This window comes from Aotus nancymaae, unplaced genomic scaffold, assembly GCF_030222135.1.
Source record: "Aotus nancymaae isolate 86718 unplaced genomic scaffold, 86718_ANA_hifiasm-v0.15.2.pri h1tg000011l, whole genome shotgun sequence".
NCBI lineage: Eukaryota > Metazoa > Chordata > Mammalia > Primates > Aotidae > Aotus > Aotus nancymaae.
The window spans coordinates 22,424,059-22,444,440 of NW_026988422.1; the positions used below are offsets into that span (position 1 = coordinate 22,424,059).

The window sequence follows — 20,382 nt, forward strand, 5'->3', positions numbered from 1 at the left end:
AGTAGCATCTGGTGAAATTGTGGTTGTCACAGAGGAGCAGCATGCCCCTGCAGCAGTATAAGGAGCAGTAGCATCTGGTGAAACTGTGGTTGTCACCGAGGAACAGCGTGCTCCATAGCAGTACATGGAGCACTGAGTTGCCTCCGGTTATATTTTGTTTGTCACAGAGGAGCAGCATGTTCCTGGGGATATAAATGGAGCACTAAGCAGCATCTGGTGAAATTTTTGATTTCACAGAGGAGCAGCGTGTTCCTGAAGATATAGATGGAGCAGTAAGTCGCATCTAGTGAAATTTTTGTTGTCACAGAGGAGCGGCGTGCCCCTGTAGCACCATAAGGCGTAATAGCATCTGGAACTATTGTGGTTGACAAAGAGGAGCAGCCTGACCCCGGAGCAGTGTAGAGAGCAGTAGCATCTGGTGAAATTGTGGCTGTCACAGAGAGTAACCGTGTCTATGGAGCGGTACATCCAACAGTGGCATCTGTTGAAATTGTGGTTGTCACAAAGGCGCAGCGTGGTCCCAGAGATACAGATGGAGCAGTAAGCAACGTGTGGTGAAGTTTTTGTTTTCACAGAGGAGCAGCGTGTTCCTGAAGGTATAAATGCAGCAGTAAGTATCATCTGGAGAAATTTTTGTTTTCACAGAGGAGCAGCGTGTTCCTGGAGTTATAGATGGAGCAGTAAGCAGCATCTGGTGAAATTTTCGTTGTCACAGAGGAGCAGCATGCCCTCAGAGCACTATAAGGAGTAATAGCATATGGTGATATTATAGCATATGGTGGTTGACAAAGAGGAGCAGCGTGCCCCCGGAGCAGTGTATGGAGGAGTAGCATCTGGTGAAATTGTGGCTGTCGCATAGCGTGGCTGTGTCTTTGGAGAAGTACATGGAGCAGTAGCATCTGGTGATATTGCGGTTGTCACAGAGGAGGAGCGTGCTCCAGAGCAGTACATGGAGCACTAAGTTGCATCTGGTTATATTTTGATTGTCACAGAGGAGCAGCATGTTCCTGGAGATATAAATGGAGCACTAAACAGCATCTGGTGAAATTTTTGTTTTCACAGAGGAGCACCGTGGTCGTGGAGATACACATTGTTCAGTAAGCAGCATCTGGTGAAATTTTTGTTGTCACAGTGGAGCAGCATGGCACCGGATCAGTGGATGGAGAAGTAATCAGTGTCTGGTGGAATTTTGGTTGTCACAGAGGAGCTGCGTGTCCCGGAGCAGTATAGGCTGCTTTAAGTAGCATCTGGTGATATTTTGGTTTTCACCGAGAAGGAGCGTGTTCCTGGAGATATGGATGGAGCAGTAAGCAGAATCTGGTCAAATTTTTGTTGTCACAGAGGAGCAGAGTGCCGCTGGAGCAGTAGATGGAGCAGTAGCATCTGGTGAAATTGTGGTTGTCACAGAGGAACAACGTGTCCCCGGAGAAGGAGATGGAGCAGTAGCATCTGGTGAAATTGTGGTTGTCACAGAGGAGCAGCGTGCCCCCGGAGCAGTATAAGGAGCAGTATCATCTGGCGATATTCTGGTTGTCACAGAGGAGGTGTGTGCACCCCGACAAGTAGATGCAGCAATAAGCAGCATCTGGTGAAATTGTGGTTGTCCCAGAGGAGCAGCGTGCCACTAGACGAGAAGATGGAGCCGTAGCGTGTGGTGAAATTTTGCTTGTCACAGAGGAGCATCATGTCCCCGGTGCACTGTAAATAGTAATAGCATCTGGTGATACTGTGGTTGACACAGACGAGCAGTGTATGGAGAAGCAGCATCTAGTTAAATTGTGGCTGTCACGGAGGTTCACCCTGTCCTTGGAGCCATACATGGAGCAGTGGCCTATGGGGAAATTGTGGTCGTCACAGAGGAGCAGGGTGATGACAGAGCTGTAAGCAGCAGCTGGTGAAATTGTGATTTTCATAGAGGAGATGCCTGCCCCCGGAGCAGTAGCATCTGGTGATATTGTTATTGTCACAGAGGCAGTGCCTGAACCCGGAGCAGTAGATGGAGCACGAAGTGGCATCTGGTGATATTTTGGTTGTCACAGAGAACAGTGTGTCCCTGGAGAGATAAATGGAGCAGTAAGCCGCATCTGGTGAGATTGCGGTTGTCACAGAAGAGCAGCGTGCTGATGGAGCTGTAAGCAGTATCTGGTGAAATTGTGGTTGTCACAGAGGAGCAGCGTGCCCCCGGAGCAGTATAAGGAGCAGTATCATCTGGTGATATTCTGGTTGTCACAGAGGAGGTGCGTGCCCCCCGACAAGTAGATGGAGCAATAAGCAGCATCTGGTGAAATTGTGGTTGTTCCAGAGGAGCAGTGTACCCCAGACAGTTGAAGGAGTACCAAGCAGCATCTGGTGATATTTTAGTTGTCAGAGAGGAGCGGTATGTCCCCGGAGATATAAATGGAGCAGTAAGCAGCATCTGTGGAAATTTTTGTTTTCACAGAGGAGCACTGTGGTCCCAGAGATATAGATGGAGCAGTAAGCAGCATCTGGTGAAATTGTGATTGTCACAGAGGAGCAGCGTGTTCCCGGAGGTACAGATGGAGCAGTAAGCAGCATGTGGTGAAGTTTTTGTTTTCACAGAGGAGCAGCGTGTTCCTGAAGATATAAATGCAACAGTAAGTAGCATCTGGAGAAATTTTTGTTTTCACAGAGGAGCAGCGTGTTCCTGGAGTTATAGATGGAGCAGTAAGCAGCATCTGGTGAAATTTTTGTTGTCACAGAGGAGCAGCATGTCCCCGGAGCACTATAAGGAGTAATAGCATATGGTGATATTATGGTTTACAAAGAGGAGCAGCGTGACCTCTGAGCAGTGTATGGAGAAGTAGCATCTGGTGAAATTGTGGCTGTCACATAGCGTCACCGTGTCCTTGGAGAATTCCATGCAGCAGTGGCATCTGGTGAAATTGTGGTTGTCACAGAAGAGCAGCTTGCTGATGGAGCTGTAAGCAGTATCTGGTGAAATTGTGGTTGTCACAGAGGAGCAGCGTGCCCCCGGAGCAGTATAAGGAGCAGTATCATCTGGCGATATTCTGGTTGTCACAGAGGAGGTGTGTGCCCCCCGACAAGTAGATGGAGCAATAAGCAGCATCTGGTGAAATTGTGTTTGTCCCAGAGGAGCAGCGTACCGTAGACAGTTGAAGGAGTACCAAGCGGCATCTGGTGATATTTTTGATGTCAGAGAGGAGCAGTATGTCCCCGGAATTACAAATGGGCAGTAAGCAGCATCTGGTGAAATCTTTGTTTTCACAGAGGATCACTGTGGCCCCAGAGATATAGATGGAGCAGTAAGTAGCATCTGGTGAAATTTTTGTTGTCACAGTGGAGCAGCATGGCACCGAATCAGTAGATGGAGAAGTAATCAGCGTCTGGTGGAATTTTGGTTGTCACAGAGAAACAGCGTGTCCCGGAGCAGTATATGTAGCTTTTAGCAGCATCTGGTGATATTTTGGTTTTCACAGAGAAGGAGCGTGTTCCCGTAGATATGGATGGAACACTAAGCATCATCTGGTCAAATTTTCGTTGTCACAGAGGAGCAGATTGCCCCCGGAGGAGTAGATGGAGCAGTAGCATCTGGTGAAATTGTGGTTGTCACAGAGGAGCAGCATGCCCCTGCAGCAGTATAAGGAGCAGTAGCATCTGGTGAAACTGTGGTTGTCACCGAGGAACAGCGTGCTCCATAGCAGTACATGGAGCACTGAGTTGCATCCGGTTATATTTTGTGTGTCACAGAGGAGCAGCATGTTCCTGGGGATATAAATGGAGCACTAAGCAGCATCTGGTGAAATTTTTGATTTCACAGAGGAGCAGCGTGTTCCTGAAGATATAGATGGAGCAGTAAGTCGCATCTAGTGAAATTTTTGTTGTCACAGAGGAGCGGCGTGCCCCTGTAGCACCATAAGGCGTAATAGCATCTGGAACTATTGTGGTTGACAAAGAGGAGCAGCCTGACCCCGGAGCAGTGTAGAGAGCAGTAGCATCTGGTGAAATTGTGGCTGTCACAGAGAGTAACCGTGTCTATGGAGCGGTACATCCAACAGTGGCATCTGTTGAAATTGTGGTTGTCACAAAGGCGCAGCGTGGTCCCAGAGATACAGATGGAGCAGTAAGCAACGTGTGGTGAAGTTTTTGTTTTCACAGAGGAGCAGCGTGTTCCTGAAGGTATAAATGCAGCAGTAAGTATCATCTGGAGAAATTTTTGTTTTCACAGAGGAGCAGCGTGTTCCTGGAGTTATAGATGGAGCAGTAAGCAGCATCTGGTGAAATTTTCGTTGTCACAGAGGAGCAGCATGCCCTCAGAGCACTATAAGGAGTAATAGCATATGGTGATATTATAGCATATGGTGGTTGACAAAGAGGAGCAGCGTGCCCCCGGAGCAGTGTATGGAGGAGTAGCATCTGGTGAAATTGTGGCTGTCGCATAGCGTGGCTGTGTCTTTGGAGAAGTACATGGAGCAGTAGCATCTGGTGATATTGCGGTTGTCACAGAGGAGGAGCGTGCTCCAGAGCAGTACATGGAGCACTAAGTTGCATCTGGTTATATTTTGATTGTCACAGAGGAGCAGCATGTTCCTGGAGATATAAATGGAGCACTAAACAGCATCTGGTGAAATTTTTGTTTTCACAGAGGAGCACCGTGGTCGTGGAGATACACATTGTTCAGTAAGCAGCATCTGGTGAAATTTTTGTTGTCACAGTGGAGCAGCATGGCACCGGATCAGTGGATGGAGAAGTAATCAGTGTCTGGTGGAATTTTGGTTGTCACAGAGGAGCTGCGTGTCCCGGAGCAGTATAGGCTGCTTTAAGTAGCATCTGGTGATATTTTGGTTTTCACCGAGAAGGAGCGTGTTCCTGGAGATATGGATGGAGCAGTAAGCAGAATCTGGTCAAATTTTTGTTGTCACAGAGGAGCAGAGTGCCGCTGGAGCAGTAGATGGAGCAGTAGCATCTGGTGAAATTGTGGTTGTCACAGAGGAACAACGTGTCCCCGGAGAAGGAGATGGAGCAGTAGCATCTGGTGAAATTGTGGTTGTCACAGAGGAGCAGCGTGCCCCCGGAGCAGTATAAGGAGCAGTATCATCTGGCGATATTCTGGTTGTCACAGAGGAGGTGTGTGCACCCCGACAAGTAGATGCAGCAATAAGCAGCATCTGGTGAAATTGTGGTTGTCCCAGAGGAGCAGCGTGCCACTAGACGAGAAGATGGAGCCGTAGCGTGTGGTGAAATTTTGCTTGTCACAGAGGAGCATCATGTCCCCGGTGCACCGTAAATAGTAATAGCATCTGGTGATACTGTGGTTGACACAGACGAGCAGTGTATGGAGAAGCAGCATCTAGTTAAATTGTGGCTGTCACGGAGGTTCACCCTGTCCTTGGAGCCATACATGGAGCAGTGGCCTATGGGGAAATTGTGGTCGTCACAGAGGAGCAGGGTGATGACAGAGCTGTAAGCAGCAGCTGGTGAAATTGTGATTTTCATAGAGGAGATGCCTGCCCCCGGAGCAGTAGCATCTGGTGATATTGTTATTGTCACAGAGGCAGTGCCTGAACCCGGAGCAGTAGATGGAGCACGAAGTGGCATCTGGTGATATTTTGGTTGTCACAGAGAACAGTGTGTCCCTGGAGAGATAAATGGAGCAGTAAGCCGCATCTGGTGAGATTGTGGTTGTCACAGAAGAGCAGCGTGCTGATGGAGCTGTAAGCAGTATCTGGTGAAATTGTGGTTGTCACAGAGGAGCAGCGTGCCCCCGGAGCAGTATAAGGAGCAGTATCATCTGGTGATATTCTGGTTGTCACAGAGGAGGTGCGTGCCCCCCGACAAGTAGATGGAGCAATAAGCAGCATCTGGTGAAATTGTGGTTGTCCCAGAGGAGCAGTGTACCCCAGACAGTTGAAGGAGTACCAAGCAGCATCTGGTGATATTTTAGTTGTCAGAGAGGAGCAGTATGTCCCCGGAGATATAAATGGAGCAGTAAGCAGCATCTGTGGAAATTTTTGTTTTCACAGAGGAGCACTGTGGTCCCAGAGATATAGATGGAGCAGTAAGCAGCATCTGGTGAAATTGTGATTGTCACAGAGGAGCAGCGTGTTCCCGGAGGTATAGATGGAGCAGTAAGCAGCATGTGGTGAAGTTTTTGTTTTCACAGAGGAGCAGCGTGTTCCTGAAGATATAAATGCAACAGTAAGTAGCATCTGGAGAAATTTTTGTTTTCACAGAGGAGCAGCGTGTTCCTGGAGTTATAGATGGAGCAGTAAGCAGCATCTGGTGAAATTTTTGTTGTCACAGAGGAGCAGCATGTCCCCGGAGCACTATAAGGAGTAATAGCATATGGTGATATTGTGGTTTACAAAGAGGAGCAGCGTGACCTCTGAGCAGTGTATGGAGAAGTAGCATCTGGTGAAATTGTGGCTGTCACATAGCGTCACCGTGTCCTTGGAGAATTCCATGCAGCAGTGGCATCTGGTGAAATTGTGGTTGTCACAGAAGAGCAGCTTGCTGATGGAGCTGTAAGCAGTATCTGGTGAAATTGTGGTTGTCACAGAGGAGCAGCGTGCCCCCGGAGCAGTATAAGGAGCAGTATCATCTGGTGATATTCTGGTTGTCACAGAGGAGGTGTGTGCACCCCGACAAGTAGATGGAGCAATAAGCAGCATCTGGTGAAATTGTGTTTGTCCCAGAGGAGCAGCGTACCGTAGACAGTTGAAGGAGTACCAAGCGGCATCTGGTGATATTTTTGATGTCAGAGAGGAGCAGTATGTCCCCGGAATTATAAATGGGCAGTAAGCAGCATCTGGTGAAATCTTTGTTTTCACAGAGGATCACTGTGGCCCCAGAGATATAGATGGAGCAGTAAGTAGCATCTGGTGAAATTTTTGTTGTCACAGTGGAGCAGCATGGCACCGAATCAGTAGATGGAGAAGTAATCAGCGTCTGGTGGAATTTTGGTTGTCACAGAGAAACAGCGTGTCCCGGAGCAGTATATGTAGCTTTTAGCAGCATCTGGTGATATTTTGGTTTTCACAGAGAAGGAGCGTGTTCCCGTAGATATGGATGGAACACTAAGCATCATCTGGTCAAATTTTCGTTGTCACAGAGGAGCAGATTGCCCCCGGAGGAGTAGATGGAGCAGTAGCATCTGGTGAAATTGTGGTTGTCACAGAGGAGCAGCGTGCCCCCGGAGCAGTATAAGGAGCAGTATCATCTGGCGATATTCTGGTTGTCACAGAGGAGGTGTGTGCCCCCCGACAAGTAGATGGAGCAATAAGCAGCATCTGGTGAAATTGTGTTTGTCCCAGAGGAGCAGCGTACCGTAGACAGTTGAAGGAGTACCAAGCGGCATCTGGTGATATTTTTGATGTCAGAGAGGAGCAGTATGTCCCCGGAATTATAAATGGGCAGTAAGCAGCATCTGGTGAAATCTTTGTTTTCACAGAGGATCACTGTGGCCCCAGAGATATAGATGGAGCAGTAAGTAGCATCTGGTGAAATTTTTGTTTTCACAGAGGAGCACCGTGGTCGTGGAGATACACATTGTTCAGTAAGCAGCATCTGGTGAAATTTTTGTTGTCACAGTGGAGCAGCATGGCACCGGATCAGTGGATGGAGAAGTAATCAGTGTCTGGTGGAATTTTGGTTGTCACAGAGGAGCTGCGTGTCCCGGAGCAGTATAGGCTGCTTTAAGTAGCATCTGGTGATATTTTGGTTTTCACCGAGAAGGAGCGTGTTCCTGGAGATATGGATGGAGCAGTAAGCAGAATCTGGTCAAATTTTTGTTGTCACAGAGGAGCAGAGTGCCGCTGGAGCAGTAGATGGAGCAGTAGCATCTGGTGAAATTGTGGTTGTCACAGAGGAACAACGTGTCCCCGGAGAAGGAGATGGAGCAGTAGCATCTGGTGAAATTGTGGTTGTCACAGAGGAGCAGCGTGCCCCCGGAGCAGTATAAGGAGCAGTATCATCTGGCGATATTCTGATTGTCACAGAGGAGGTGTGTGCACCCCGACAAGTAGATGCAGCAATAAGCAGCATCTGGTGAAATTGTGGTTGTCCCAGAGGAGCAGCGTGCCACTAGACGAGAAGATGGAGCCGTAGCGTGTGGTGAAATTTTGCTTGTCACAGAGGAGCATCATGTCCCCGGTGCACCGTAAATAGTAATAGCATCTGGTGATACTGTGGTTGACACAGACGAGCAGTGTATGGAGAAGCAGCATCTAGTTAAATTGTGGCTGTCACGGAGGTTCACCCTGTCCTTGGAGCCATACATGGAGCAGTGGCCTATGGGGAAATTGTGGTCGTCACAGAGGAGCAGGGTGATGACAGAGCTGTAAGCAGCAGCTGGTGAAATTGTGATTTTCATAGAGGAGATGCCTGCCCCCGGAGCAGTAGCATCTGGTGATATTGTTATTGTCACAGAGGCAGTGCCTGAACCCGGAGCAGTAGATGGAGCACGAAGTGGCATCTGGTGATATTTTGGTTGTCACAGAGAACAGTGTGTCCCTGGAGAGATAAATGGAGCAGTAAGCCGCATCTGGTGAGATTGTGGTTGTCACAGAAGAGCAGCGTGCTGATGGAGCTGTAAGCAGTATCTGGTGAAATTGTGGTTGTCACAGAGGAGCAGCGTGCCCCCGGAGCAGTATAAGGAGCAGTATCATCTGGTGATATTCTGGTTGTCACAGAGGAGGTGCGTGCCCCCCGACAAGTAGATGGAGCAATAAGCAGCATCTGGTGAAATTGTGGTTGTCCCAGAGGAGCAGTGTACCCCAGACAGTTGAAGGAGTACCAAGCAGCATCTGGTGATATTTTAGTTGTCAGAGAGGAGCGGTATGTCCCCGGAGATATAAATGGAGCAGTAAGCAGCATCTGTGGAAATTTTTGTTTTCACAGAGGAGCACTGTGGTCCCAGAGATATAGATGGAGCAGTAAGCAGCATCTGGTGAAATTGTGATTGTCACAGAGGAGCAGCGTGTTCCCGGAGGTATAGATGGAGCAGTAAGCAGCATGTGGTGAAGTTTTTGTTTTCACAGAGGAGCAGCGTGTTCCTGAAGATATAAATGCAACAGTAAGTAGCATCTGGAGAAATTTTTGTTTTCACAGAGGAGCAGCGTGTTCCTGGAGTTATAGATGGAGCAGTAAGCAGCATCTGGTGAAATTTTTGTTGTCACAGAGGAGCAGCATGTCCCCGGAGCACTATAAGGAGTAATAGCATATGGTGATATTGTGGTTTACAAAGAGGAGCAGCGTGACCTCTGAGCAGTGTATGGAGAAGTAGCATCTGGTGAAATTGTGGCTGTCACATAGCGTCACCGTGTCCTTGGAGAATTCCATGCAGCAGTGGCATCTGGTGAAATTGTGGTTGTCACAGAAGAGCAGCTTGCTGATGGAGCTGTAAGCAGTATCTGGTGAAATTGTGGTTGTCACAGAGGAGCAGCGTGCCCCCGGAGCAGTATAAGGAGCAGTATCATCTGGAGATATTCTGGTTGTCACAGAGGAGGTGTGTGCACCCCGACAAGTAGATGGAGCAATAAGCAGCATCTGGTGAAATTGTGTTTGTCCCAGAGGAGCAGCGTACCGTAGACAGTTGAAGGAGTACCAAGCGGCATCTGGTGATATTTTTGATGTCAGAGAGGAGCAGTATGTCCCCGGAATTATAAATGGGCAGTAAGCAGCATCTGGTGAAATCTTTGTTTTCACAGAGGATCACTGTGGCCCCAGAGATATAGATGGAGCAGTAAGTAGCATCTGGTGAAATTTTTGTTGTCACAGTGGAGCAGCATGGCACCGAATCAGTAGATGGAGAAGTAATCAGCGTCTGGTGGAATTTTGGTTGTCACAGAGAAACAGCGTGTCCCGGAGCAGTATATGTAGCTTTTAGCAGCATCTGGTGATATTTTGGTTTTCACAGAGAAGGAGCGTGTTCCCGTAGATATGGATGGAACACTAAGCATCATCTGGTCAAATTTTCGTTGTCACAGAGGAGCAGATTGCCCCCGGAGGAGTAGATGGAGCAGTAGCATCTGGTGAAATTGTGGTTGTCACAGAGGAGCAGCATGCCCCTGCAGCAGTATAAGGAGCAGTAGCATCTGGTGAAACTGTGGTTGTCACCGAGGAACAGCGTGCTCCATAGCAGTACATGGAGCACTGAGTTGCATCCGGTTATATTTTGTGTGTCACAGAGGAGCAGCATGTTCCTGGGGATATAAATGGAGCACTAAGCAGCATCTGGTGAAATTTTTGATTTCACAGAGGAGCAGCGTGTTCCTGAAGATATAGATGGAGCAGTAAGTCGCATCTAGTGAAATTTTTGTTGTCACAGAGGAGCGGCGTGCCCCTGTAGCACCATAAGGAGTAATAGCATCTGGAACTATTGTGGTTGACAAAGAGGAGCAGCCTGACCCCGGAGCAGTGTAGAGAGCAGTAGCATCTGGTGAAATTGTGGCTGTCACAGAGAGTAACCGTGTCTATGGAGCGGTACATCCAACAGTGGCATCTGGTGAAATTGCGGTTGTCACAAAGGCGCAGCGTGGTCCCAGAGATACAGATGGAGCAGTAAGCAACATGTGCTGAAGTTTTTGTTTTCACAGAGGAGCAGCGTGTTCCTGAAGGTATAAATGCAGCAGTAAGTATCATCTGGAGAAATTTTTGTTTTCACAGAGGAGCAGCGTGTTCCTGGAGTTATAGATGGAGCAGTAAGCAGCATCTGGTGAAATTTTCGTTGTCACAGAGGAGCACCGTGGTCCTGGAGATATACGTTGTTCAGTAAGCAGCATCTGGAGAAATTTTTGTTGTCTCAGTGGAGCAGCATGGCACCGGATCAGTGGATGGAGAAGTAATCAGTGTCTGGTGGAATTTTGGTTGTCACAGAGGAGCTGCGTGTCCCGGAGCAGTATAGGCTGCTTTAAGTAGCATCTGGTGATATTTTGGTTTTCACCGAGAAGGAGCGTGTTCCTGGAGATATGGATGGAGCAGTAAGCAGAATCTGGTCAAATTTTTGTTGTCACAGAGGAGCAGAGTGCCGCTGGAGCAGTAGATGGAGCAGTAGCATCTGGTGAAATTGTGGTTGTCACAGAGGAACAACGTGTCCCCGGAGAAGGAGATGGAGCAGTAGCATCTGGTGAAATTGTGGTTGTCACAGAGGAGCAGCGTGCCCCCGGAGCAGTATAAGGAGCAGTATCATCTGGCAATATTCTGGTTGTCACTGAGGAGGTGTGTCCACCTCGACAAGTAGATGCAGCAATAAGCAGCATCTGGTGAAATTGTGGTTGTCCCAGAGGAGCATCGTGCCACTAGACAAGAAGATGGAGCCATAGCGTGTGGTGAAATTTTGCTTGTCACAGAGGAGCATCATGTCCCCAGTGCACTGTAAATAGTAATAGCATCTGGTGATACTGTGATTGACACAGAGGAGCAGTGTATGGAGAAGCAGCATCTAGTTAAATTGTGGCTGTCACAGAGGTTCACCCTGTCCTTGGAGCCATAAATGGAGCAGTGGCCTATGGGGAAATTGTGGTCATCACAGAGGAGCAAGGTGATGACAGAGCTGTAAGCAGCAGCTGGTGAAATTGTGATTTTCATAGAGGAGATGCCTGCCCCCGGAGCAGTAGCATCTGGTGATATTGTTATTGTCACAGAGGCAGTGCCTGAACCCGGAGCAGTAGATGGAGCACGAAGTGGCATCTGGTGATATTTTGGTTGTCACAGAGAACAGTGTGTCCCTGGAGAGATAAATGGAGCAGTAAGCCGCATCTGGTGAGATTGTGGTTGTCACAGAAGAGCAGCGTGCTGATGGAGCTGTAAGCAGTATCTGGTGAAATTGTGGTTGTCACAGAGGAGCAGCGTGCCCCCGGAGCAGTATAAGGAGCAGTATCATCTGGTGATATTCTGGTTGTCACAGAGGAGGTGCGTGGCCCCCGAGAAGTAGATGGAGCAATAAGCAGCATCTGGTGAAATTGTGGTTGTCCCAGAGGAGCAGTGTACCCCAGACAGTTGAAGGAGTATCAAGCAGCATCTGGTGATATTTTAGTTGTCAGAGAGGAGCAGTATTTCCCCGGAGATATAAATGGAGCAGTAAGCAGCATCTGTGGAAATTTTTGTTTTCACAGAGGAGCACTGTGGTCCCAGAGATATAGATGGAGCAGTAAGCAGCATCTGGTGAAATTGTGATTGTCACAGAGGAGCAGCGTGTTCCCGGAGGTAGAGATGGAGCAGTTAGCAGCATGTGGTGAAGTTTTTGTTTTCACAGAGGAGCAGCGTGTTCCTGAAGATATAAATGTAACAGTAAGTAGCATCTGGAGAAATTTTTGTTGTCACAGAGGAGCAGCATGTCCCCGGAGCACTATAAGGAGTAATAGCATATGGTGATATTGTAGTTTACAAAGAGGAGCAGCATGACCTCTGAGCAGTGTATGGAGAAGTAGCATCTGGTGAAATTGTGTCTATCGCAGAGGAACAACGTGCCCCAGTAGCAGGAGGTGGAGCAGTAGCATCTGGTGAAATTGCGATTGTCACAGAGAAGTAGCGTGCCCCCAGAGCAGAAGATGGAGCCATAACATATGGTGAAATTTTGTTTGTCTCACAGGAGTATCATGTCCCCGGTGTACTGTAAGTAGTAATGACATCTGGTGATATTGTTGTTGACACAGAGGAGCAGTGTGTCCCTGGAGCTGTGTATGGAGAAGTAGCTTCTGCTGAAATTGTGGCTGTCACGGAGGTTCACCCTGTCCTTGGAGCCATATATGGAGCAGTGGCCTATGGTGAAATTGTGGTTGTCACAGAGGAGCAGCATGGTGACGGAGCTGTAAGCAGCATCTGGTGAAATTATGGTTTTCATAGAGGAGCTGTGTGCCCCTGGAGCAGTATAAGGATCAGTAGCATCTAGTATTATTGTTGTTGTCACAGAGGATGCGCCTGAACCCAGAGCAGTAGGTGGAGCACTAAGTAGCATCTGATGATTTTTTTTGTCACAGAGTAACAGTGTGTCCCTGGAGATATAAGTGGAGCAGTAAGCAGCATCTGGTGAAATTGTGGTTGTCACGGAGGAGCAGTGGGTTCCCCGAGATATAGATGGATCAGTAAGGAACCTGTGGTGAAGTTTTTGTTTTCACAGTGGAGTAGCATATTCCTGAAGATATAAATACAGCAGTAAGCAGCAGCATCTGGAGAAATTTTTATTTTCACAGAGGAGCAGTGTGTTCCTGAAGTTGTAAATGGAGCAGTAAGCATCATCTGATGAAATTATCATTGTCACAGAGGAGCAGCATGCCCCCGGAGCACTATAAGGAGTGATAGCATATGGTGATATTGTGGTTTACAAAGAGGAGCAGCATGACCTCTAAGCAGTGTATGGAGTAGTAGCATCTGGTGAAATTGTGGCTGTCACATAGCGTGACTGTGTCCTTGGAGAATTACGTGGCATGTAGTGAAATTGTGGTTTCAGAGAAGAGCAGCATGCTGATGGAACTGTAAGCAGCATCTGGTGAAATTGTGGTTGTCACAGAGGAGCAGCATCCCCGGGAGCAGTATAAGGAGCAGCATCATCTGTTGATATTCTGGTTGTCACAGAAGAGGTGCGTCCACCCTCAGAAGTAAAGGGAGCAATAAGCAGCATCTGGTGAAATTGTGGTTTTCTCAGAGGAACAGAGTACCCAGACAGTTGAAGGAGCACCAAGTAGCATCTGGTGATATTTTGGTTATCAGAGAGGAGCAGTATGTCTCCGGAGATATAAATGGAGCAGTAAGCAGCATCTGGTGAAATTTTTGTTTTCACAGAGGAGCACTGTGGTCTCGGATATATAGATGGAGCAGTAAGCAGCATCTGCTGAAATTTTTGTTATCACAGTAGAACTACATGCCCTCGATCGGTGGATGGATAAGTAATCAGCCTCTGGTGGAATTTTGGTTGTCACAGAGAAGCAGCATGTCCTGGAGCACTTTATGTAGCTCTCAGTAGCATATGGTGATATTTTCATTTTCACAGAGATGGAGCGTGTTCCCGGAGATATGGATGGAATACTAAGCATCATCTGGTCAAATTTTTGTTGTCACAGAGGAAAAGATTGCCTCCGGATGAGTAGATGGAGCAGTAGCATCTGGTGAAATTGTGGTTTTCACAGAGAAGGAGCGTGCCCCTAGAGCAGAAGATGGAGCCATAGCATATGGTGAAATTATGCTCATCACAGAGGAGCGTCGTGTCCTCAATGCACTATAAAGAGTAATAGCATCTGTTGATATTGTGGTTGACACAGAGGAACAGCGTGCCCCCAGAGCAGTGTATGGAGAAGTAGCATCTAATGAAATTGTGGCTGTCACAGACGCTCACTGTGTTCTTGTAGCAGTACATGGAGCAGTGGCATCTGGTGAAATTGTGGTTGTCACAGAGGAACAGCGTTCTGACGGAGCTGTAAGCTTCATCTGGTGAAAGTGTGGTTGTCACAGAGGAGCAGTGTGCCCCTCGAGCAGTATAATGAGCAGTAGCATCTGGTGATATTGTGGTTGTCACAGAGGAGTTGCCTGAACCTGGAGCAGTAGATGTAGCACTAAGTAGCATCTGATGATATTTTGGTTTTCACAGAGGAGCAGTGTGTCCCTGGAGATATAAATGGAACAATAAGCAGCATCTGGGGAAATTTTTTTCACAGAGGAGCAGCATGTTCCTGAAGATATAGATGGAGCAGTAAGCCACATCTGGTGAAATTTTTGTTGTCTCAGAGGAGCATCGTGCCCCTGCAGCACTATAAGGAGTAATAGCGTCTGGAAATATTGTGGTTGACAAATAGGAACAGCGTGACCCCAGAGCAGTGTATAAAGCAGTAGCATCTGGTGACATTGTGGCTGTTACAGAGGGTCACCATGTCCCTGGAGCCGTACATCAAACAGTGGCAACTGGTGAAATTGTGGTTGTCACAGAGGAGCAGCATTCTGATGGAGCTGTAAGCAGTGTCTGGTGAAACTGTAGTTGCCACAGAGGAGCAGCGTGCCCCCGAAGCAGTATAAGGAGCAGTAGCAACTGGTGGTACTGTGGTTGTCATAGGGGAGGTTCGTGCACCCGGACAAGTAAATGGAGCAATAAGCAGCATCTGGTGAAATTGTGGTTGTCACAGAGGAGCAGCGTGCCCCAGCGCAGTACCTGGAGCACTAAGTAGCATCTGGAGGAGTAAGCAGCATCTGGTGAAATTTTTATTGTCACAGCGGAGCAGCGTGGCACCGGAGCAGTGAATGGAAAAGTAATCAGTGGCTGGTGGAATATTTGTTGTCACAGAGTAGCAGTGCATCCCGGAGTAGTATATGTAGCTTTAAGTAACATCTGGTGATATTTTGATTTTCACATTGAAGGAGACTGTTCCTGGAGATATGGATGGATGAGGAAGCAGTATCTGGTCAAATTTTTGTTGTCACAGAGGAGCAGAGTGCCACCAGAGCAGCAGATGGAGCAGTAGCATCTGGCAAAATTGTGGTTGTCACAGAGGAACAACATACCCCCGGAGCAGGAGATGGAGCAGTAGCATCTGGTGAAATTGTGGTTGTCCCAGAGAAGGAGGATACCCCTAGAGCAGAAGATGGAGCCGTAGCATATGGTGAAATTTTGGTTTTTACAGAGGGGCATCGTGTCCCTTGTGCACTATAGGGAGGAATAGTATCTGGTGATATTGTCATTGTCACAGAGGATGTGCCTGAACCCGGAGCAGTAGATGGAGCACTAAGTAGCATCTGGTGATATTTTGGTTGTCACAGAGGAACAGTGTGTCTCTGGAGATATAAATGGAGCAGTAAGCAGCATCTGGTGAAATTGTGATTGTCACGGAGGAACAGCCGGTTCCCGGAGAGATAGATGGAGCAGTAAGCAGCATGTGGTGAAGTTTTGGTTTTCAAAGAGGAGCAGCGTGTTCCTGAAGATATAAATGCAGCAGTAAGCAGCATCTGGAGAAATTTTTATTTTCACAGAGGAGTAGCGTGTTCCTGGAGTTATAAATGGAGCAGTAAGCAGCATCTGGTGAAATTTTTGTTGTCACAGAGGAGCAGCATGTCCCCGGAGCACTATAAGGAGTAAGAGCATATGGTGATATTGTAGTTTACAAAGAGGAGCAGCGTGAACTCTAAGCAGTGTATGGAGGAGTAGCATCTGGTGAAATTGTGGCTGTCACATAGCATCACCATGTCCTTGGAGAATTACATGGAGCAGTGGCATCTGGTGAAATTGTGGTTGTCACAGAGGAGCAGTGTCCCCCGGAGCAGTATAAAGAGCAGTATCATCTGGTGATATTCTGGTTGTCACAGAGAAGGTGCATCCACCCTGAGAAGTAGCTGAAGCAATAAGCAGCATCTGGTGAAATCGTGGTTGTCCCAGAGGAGCTGCATACCCCAGACAGTTGAAGGAGCACCAAGTAACATCTGGTGATATTTTGGTTGTCAGAACGGAGCAGTATGTCCCTGGAGATATAAATGGAGCAGTAAGCAGCATCTGGTGAAATTTTTGTTTTCACAGAGGAGCACTGTGGTCTTGGATATATAGATGGAGCAGTAAGCAGCATCTGCTGAAATTTTTGTTATCACAGTAGAACCACGTGCCCCCGGATCGGTGGATGGAGAAGTAATCAGCGGCTGGTGGAATTTTTGTTGTCACAGAGAAACAGCGTGTCCTGGAGCACTATATGTAGCTTTAAGTAGCATCTGGTGATATTTTCGTTTTCACAGAGAAGGAGCATGTTCCCAGAGATATGGATGGAACACTAAGCATCATCTGGCCAAATTTTTGTTGTCACAGAGGAAGAGATTGCCTCCAGATGAGTAGATGGAGCAATAGCATCTGGTGAAATTGTGGCTGTCACAGAGAAGGAGCATGTCCCTGGAGCTGAAGATGGAGCCGTAGCATATGGTGAAATTATGCTCATCACAGAGGAGCATCGTGTCCCAAATATACTATAAGGAGTAATAGCATCTGATGATATTGTGGTGGACACAGAGGAACAGCGTGCCCCCAGAGCAGTGTATGGAGAAGTAGCATCTAATGAAATTGTGGCTGTCACAGACAGTCACCGTGTCCTTGTAGCAGTACATGGAGCAGTGGCATCTGGTGATATTGTGGTTGTCACAGAGGAACAGTGTTCTGACAGAGCTGTAAGCTTCATCTGGTGAAAGTGTGGTTGTCACAGAGGAGCAGCGTGCCCCTGCAGCACTATAAGGAGTGATAGCATCTGGAAATATTGTGGTTGACAAAGAGGAGCAGCATGACCCCGGAGCAGTGTACAAAGCAGTACCATCTGGTGACATGTGGCTGTCACAGAGGGTCACCATGTCTCTGGAGCAGTACATCGAACGGTGGCATTAGGTGAAATTCTGGTTGTCACAGAGGAGCAGCATTCTGATGGAGCTGTAAGCAGCGTCTGGTGAAACTGTGGTTGCCACAGAGGAGCAGCCTGCCCCCGAAGCAGTATAAGGAGTAGTAGCATCTGGTGGTACTGTGGTTGTCACAGGGGAGGTTCGTGCACCCGGACAAGTAAATGGAGCAATAAGCAGCATCTGGTGAAATTGTGGTTGTCACAGAGGAGCAGCATGCCCCAGAGCAGTACCTGGAGCACTAAGTAGCATCTGGAGGAGTAAGCAGCATCTGGTGAAATTTTTATTGTCACAGTGTAGCAGTGTGGCACCAGAGCAGTGGACGGAAAAGTAATCAGTGTCTGGTGGAATTTTTCTTGTCACAGTGTAGCAGCGTGGCACCGGAGCAGTGGATGGAAAAGTAATCAACGTGTTGAGGAATTTTTGTTGTCACAGAGTAGCAGTGTATCCCGGAGTAGTATATGTAGCTTTAAGTAGCGTCTGGTGATATTTTGGTTTTCACATTGAAGGAGCGTGCTCCTAGAGATATGGATGGATCAGGAAGCAGTATCTGGTCAAATTTTTGTTGTCACAGAGGAGCAGAGTGCCGCCGGAGCAGTAGATGGAGCAGTAGCATCTGGCGAAATTGTGGTTGTCACAGAGGAACAACATGCCCCCAGAACAGGAGATGGAGCAGTAGCATCTGGTGAAATTGTGGTTGTCCCAGAGAAGGAGGATACCCCTAGAGCAGAAGATGGAGCCGTAGCATATAGTGAAATTTTGGTTTTCACAGAGGAGCATCGTGTCCCTTGTGCACTATAAGGAGTAATAGCATCTGGTGATATTGTGGTTGACACAGAGGAGAAGTGTGTCCCCGGAGCATTGTATGGAGAAGTAGCAACTAGTGAAATTGTGGCTGTCACAAAGGTTCACCCTGTCCTTGGAGGCATACATGGAGCAGTGGTGTATGGTGAAATTGTGGTGGTCACAGAGGAGCAGCGTATTCCTGGATATATAGATGGAGCAGTAAGCAGTATGTGGTGAAATTTTTGTTTTCACAGAGATCAGCATGTTCCTGGAGATATAAATGGAGCAGTAAGCAGCATCTGGTGAAATTTTTGTTGTCACAGAGGAGGAGAATGCCCCTGGTGCACTATAAGGAGTGATAGCATATGCTGATATTGAGATTTACAAAGAGGAGCAGTGTGACCCCTGAGCAGTGTATGGAGCAGTAGCATCTGGTGAAATTGTGGCTGTCACATACGGGTCACTGTGTCCTTGGATAATTACATGGAGCAGTTTCATCTGGTGAAATTGTTGTTGTCACAGAGGAGCAGCGTGCTGATGGAGCTGTAACAGTATCTGGTGAAGTTGTGGTTGTAATAGAGGAGCTGCATGCCCCTGGAGCAGTATAAGGAGCAGTAGCATCTGGTGATATTCTGGTTGTGACAGAGGAGGTGCATGCATCTCGAGAAGTAGATGGAGCAATAAGCCCCATCTGGTGAAATTGTGGTTGTCCCAGAGGAGCAGCATATTCCAGACAGTTGAGGGAGCACCAAATAGCATCTGGTGATATTTTTGTTGTCAGAGAGGAGCAGTATGTCCCCGGAGATATAAATGGAGCAGTAAGCAGCATCTGGTGAAATTTTTCTTATCACACTAGAACAGCATGCCCCTGGATCAGTGGATGGAGAAGTAATCAGCATCTGATAGAATTTTGGTAGTCATAGAGGAGCAGCATGTCCCGGAGCAGTATATGTAGCTTTAAATAGCAGCTGGTGATATTTTCATTTTCACAGAGAAGGAGAGTGTTCCTGAAGATATGGATGGAACAGAAAGCAGCATCTGGTCAAATTTTTGTTGTCACAGAGGAGCAGATTTTCCCCAGAGCAGGAGTTAGAGCAGTAGCATCTGGTGAAATTGTGGTTGTCACAGAGAAGGAGCGTGCTCCTGCAGCAGAAGATGGAGCTGTAGCATATGGCGAAATTCTGTTGATCGCAGAGGAGCATCGTGTCCCCAGTGCAGTATAAGGAGCAATAGCATCTGGTGATATTGTGGTTGAAACAGAGGAACAGCGTGCTCCCAGAGCAGTGTATAGAGAAGTAGCACCTAGTGAAATTGTGGCTGTCACAGAGGGTCACCGTGTCCTTGGAGCAGTACATGGAGCAGTGTCATCTGGTGAAATTGTGGTTGTCACACAGGAGCAGGGTGCCTTGCAGCAGTAGATGGAGCAGAACGATCTTGTGATAGTGTGGTTGACACAGAGGAGCACCATACCCCAGAGCAGTGTATGGAGCAGTAGCATCTGGTGAAATTGTGGTTGTCTTAGAGGGTCACCATGTCCTTGGAGCAGTACATGGAGCAGTGGTATCTGGTGAAATTGTGGTTTTCGCAGAGGAGCGACGTGCCCCTGGAGCAGTGAATGGAGAAGTAAGCAGCGTCTGGTGGAATTGTCACTGTCACAGATGAGAAGTGTGTCCCCAGAGCAGTAGATGGAGGCCTAAGTAGCATCTGGTGTTATTTTGGTTTTCACAGAGGAACAGCCTATTACCAGAGATATAGATGGAGCAGTAAGCAGCATTTGGTGAACATCTGTCACAAAGGAAGAGCATGTCCCTAGAGCACTTGATGGAGCAGTAGCATCTGGTGAAATTGTGGTTGTTACAGAGCAGCAGCTAGTCCACGGAGCAGTATAAGGAGCATTAGCATCTGGTCATATTGTGGTTGTCACAGAGGAGTTGTGTGCATGTGGCACAGTAGATGGAGCAATAAGAAGCATCTGGTGAAATTGTGGTTGTCACACAGGAGCAGCATGCCCCAGAGCAGTAGCTGGAGCACTAAGTAGCATCTGTTGATTATTTTGGTTGTCACAGAGGAGTAGTGTGTCCCTGGAGATATAAATGGAGCAATCAGCAGCATCTGGTGAAATTTTTGTTTTCACAGAGGAGCTGCGTGTTCCTGGAGATATAGATGGAGCAGTAAGCTGCATCTGGTGAAATTTTTGTTGCCACAGAGGAGCAGTGGGCCCCTGGAGCATTATAAGGTTTAATAGCATAGGGTGATATTATAGCATATGGTGGT

General features: G+C 47.7%; 1 long non-coding RNA gene across 1 annotated transcript; it reads left to right on the top strand.

The window, feature by feature from the left end:
* The first annotated feature begins 2,581 nt into the window (after nt 1-2,581).
* Nucleotides 2,582-12,339, top strand: LOC135274224 (uncharacterized). The gene is made up of 4 exons (XR_010342017.1): nt 2,582-2,615; nt 6,003-6,177; nt 8,878-9,052; nt 12,093-12,339. It is a non-coding gene; the product is annotated as an uncharacterized LOC135274224 (long non-coding RNA).
* The last annotated feature ends 8,043 nt before the right edge of the window (nt 12,340-20,382 follow it).